The sequence below is a fragment of the Mustela putorius genome, unplaced genomic scaffold (assembly GCF_011764305.1).
Source record: "Mustela putorius furo isolate JIRA1106 unplaced genomic scaffold, ASM1176430v1.1 tig00003834_pilon_pilon_pilon, whole genome shotgun sequence".
NCBI lineage: Eukaryota > Metazoa > Chordata > Mammalia > Carnivora > Mustelidae > Mustela > Mustela putorius.
The window spans coordinates 51,824,412-51,828,276 of record NW_025421987.1 but is presented as its reverse complement, the minus strand read 5'-3'; the positions used below and the strand labels follow the sequence as shown (position 1 = coordinate 51,828,276).

The 3,865-nt window shown below is 35.1% G+C and overlaps 1 pseudogene; it reads right to left on the bottom strand.

The window, feature by feature from the left end:
- Nucleotides 1–934: 934 nt before the first annotated feature.
- On the bottom strand, nt 935–3,273 carry LOC123394313 (annotated as a pseudogene).
- Nucleotides 3,274–3,865: the final 592 nt, after the last annotated feature.

The following is a 3,865-nucleotide window of genomic DNA, read 5'->3' as shown; positions in this document are numbered from 1 at the left end:
AAATTCCTTAGGTAGACTAGGTAAGAAAAAAGACTCAAATAACAAAAAATAGTAATAAAAGATATTTCAACTGATTCCACAGAAATGAGCAGGTTCATGAGACTAAAATGGAAAATTATATGCCTACAATTGGGAGAACCTAAAAAGAATACATTAAGTTCTAGAAGCATACAACTTAAGAGGGAATCATGAAGAAACAGAAAATCTGTAATCAGTAAAGAGATTGAATCAGTAACCAAAAAATTCTAGCAAAGCAACGCTAGGACTGGATGGCTTCATTGATGTATTATACCAACATTTAAAGAACTAACATCAATCTCTGTCAAATTATTCCAAAAAATTTAAGCGGAGGGAACATTTACAAATGCCTCTTTTTTTTTTTTTTTTTTTTAATGAGGCTAGCATTACCTGATTCCAAAATCAGACAAAGATATTACAAGAAAAGAAAATTATAGGTCAATATCCCTGATGAGCATAGATGCAAAAATCCTCAACAAAATACTAGCTAATTGAATTCAACAGCATATTAAAAGGATTATACACTGTGACAAAGTGGGATTTCTTTCTGGAATGTAAGGATTATTGAACATATGAAAATCATCAATGTAATATACCACATTAAAGAATGAAGGGCACTACCACATGTTCATCTCAATTGCTGCAGAACAAACATTTGACAAAATTCAACATTCTTTCATAGTACAGACATACTTTGGAAATACTGTGGGTTTGCTTCCAGACTACCACAATAAAACAAATATCACAATAAAGCAAGTCGATTTTTTTGCTTCTCTGGTGCATATACAACTTATGTTTACACTATGCTGTATCCTATTAAGTATGTAATAATATTTCTAAAAAACAATGTACATATCTAAACAAAAAAATACTTTAATGTTAAGATGCCAATCATCATTTGGATTTCAGTAAATCATTATCTTTTTGGTGTTGGAAGGTCTTGCCTCAATGTTGATGACTGCTGACTGGTCAGGGTGATTGTTGCTGAAGACTGGGATGGCTTTGGCAATTTTCAAAAATAAGATGACAGTGAAGTTTGCTGCATTGTTTGACTCTTCCTTTCACACATCACATGTGATGCTCTTTGATGGCATTTTGCCCACAATAGAACTTCTTTCAAAATTGGAATCCGTTTTCTCAAACACTCCAGCTGCATTATCTGCTAGGTTTATGTAATATCCTAAATCTTTTGTTACTTCAACAATATACACACCATCTTCACTTGCAAGAAACCACTTCGTTTGTTCATCCATAAGAAGCAACTCTTCATCCTTTAATGTTACATCATGAGATAGAAGCAATTCAGTCACACTTTCAGGATACACTTCTAATTCTATTTCTCTTGCTATTTCCACCACACCTGCAATTATTTACTTCACTGAAGTTTTGAACTTTCAGAGTCATACATGAGAGTTTGAGACAACTTCTTTCAAACTCTTGTTGATATTTCGACCTCTTCTGCAGAATCATGAAAGTTCTTAATTGCATCTATAATGATGAATCCTTTCCAAGATTCACCGTTTCCAAACTTCATTTGCTAAGATCCATCAGAGGAATTACTATCTATGGCAGCTACCACTTACACAAGGTATTTTAAAAAAAGATTTTATTTATTTACTTGACAGACAGAGATCACAAGTAGGCAGAGAGGCAGGCAGGCAGAGAGAGAGAGGAGGAAGCAGTAGGAAGCAGGCTCCCCACTGAGCAGAGAGCCTGGGGCTGGATCCCAGAACCCTGGGATCATGGCCTGAGCGAAGGCAGAGGCTTCACCCATTGAGCCACCCAGGTGCCTTAACACAATGTATTTTTTAAATAAACGTGCTTAAAAGTGAAAATTACTTCTTGATCCATGGGTTGCAGAATGGATTTTATGTTAGCAGTCATGGAAACAACTTTCATTTCATTGTATGTCTTCACTGGAGCTAAAGTGTATTAAGCTAAGTGAAACACATTAGTCAGAGAAAGACAAATGCCATATGATTTCACTCATAAGTGGAAGTTGAAAAACAAGACAAATGAACTTAGGGGAAGGGCAAAAAGAGGAAGAAGGAGGCAAACCACAAGACTCTTAACTATAGAGAACAAACTGAGGGTTGATGGAAAGGAGGTGGGCAGAAGATGGGCTATATGGATGATGGATATTAAAGAGGGCACTTGTTGTGATGAGCAGTGGGTGTTAAATGTAAGTGATGAGTCACTAAATTCTACTCCTGAAACCAATATCAGATTATATGTTAACTAGTGAATTAAAACAAAAACTTGAAACTACAACAAAGAAGTTCTTGGGTGACCAGATGTATTGTCAAAGGGCAATAATATTTTGAAAGAAATGTTTTTTTCTGAACAGTAGGTCTCAACTGTGGGCTTAAGATATTCAGTAAACCATATTGTAAATAGATGTGCTGTCATCCAGGCTTTGTTATTCCATCTATAGAGCAGAGGCAGAGTAGATTTAGCATAATTCTTAAGGGCCCTGGGGTTTTCAGAATGGTAAATGAGCAATGGTTTCCACTTAAAGTCACCATTTGCTTTAACCCCTAACAAGAGAGTCAGCTTGTCTTCTGAAGTTTTGGTGCCAGTCATTGACTTCTCTAGCTGTGGAAGTCCTGGGTGGCATCTTCTAATATAAGACTCTTTTTCTACATTGAAAATCTGTCGTTTAGTGTGGCCACCTTTATTATCTTAGCTAGATCTCCTGGATAATTTGCTGCAGCTTCTATATCAGCACATTTTGCTTCATCTTACACTTTTATGTTATAAAGGTGGCTTCTGTCCTTAAACCTCATGAACCAACCTATTCTAGCTTCAAACTTTTCTTCTGCAGCTTCCTCACCTCTCTGTCTTCATAGAACTGAAGAGAGTTAGGGTCTTGTTCCAGATTGTGCTTTAGCTTTAAAAAAATGTGACTGGTTTAATCTTCTATCCAGACACTAAAATGTTCTCCACATCAACAATAAGGCTGTTTCTCCTTCTCATCATTTGTGTGGTCACTGGAATGGCACTTTTAATTTCCTTCAGAAATTTTTGCTTTGCATTTACACTTTGGCTAACTTGTGTGAGTGGCCTCAGTTTTGGCATATCTAAGGTTTGAAATGCCTTCCTCAGTAACTTTAATCATTTCTAGCTTTTGATTTTGAAATATTGTGACAACAAGGAACCTCAAAAAAAAAATCAAGGAACATTTACATGCCATAAGATTTACCCATAAGTGTAAAATTTAATAATTTTCGCCAGCTCATATAATTCTGCAACCATCACCACAGTCCAATCTTAGAATATTTGCATCAACTCTAAAAAGTTCTCATAGGGACTTTTGTGATCAGTCCTTGTACCCAGCCCTAGTCAATTAGTATGTGCTATTGATGTATATAGATTTGTCTTTTCTGGGAATTTCATAAATTTGTGGTCTTTTGTGTTAGAATTCTTTCACTTAACATCGTATTTTTGATGTTTTGAGGTTCCTTGATATTGTGTAGCTAAAAAAATGTGACTGGTTCAATCTTGTATCCAGACACTAAAATGTTCCTTGATTTTTTTTTTTTTTGAGGTTCCTTGTTGTTATGGAATATATTAGGGTTGGTTACTTTTTATTGTTTAATAGTATTTCATTGTATAAGTATATTTTGTTTATCCATTCCACAGTAGGTAGACATTTGGATTTTTTCAGTTTAGGGTTTTTATGAATAATGCTTCTGTCACATTCATGTTCAAGTCTTTGTATGGACACATGCTTTCATTTCTCTTATGCTAATACCTAGAAGTAGAGTTGGTGACTCATTTATGGTAAGTTTATATTTAACTGTTTAAAAAATTGCTGGACTCTTCTGAAGTGGCTGTACTGTTTTAC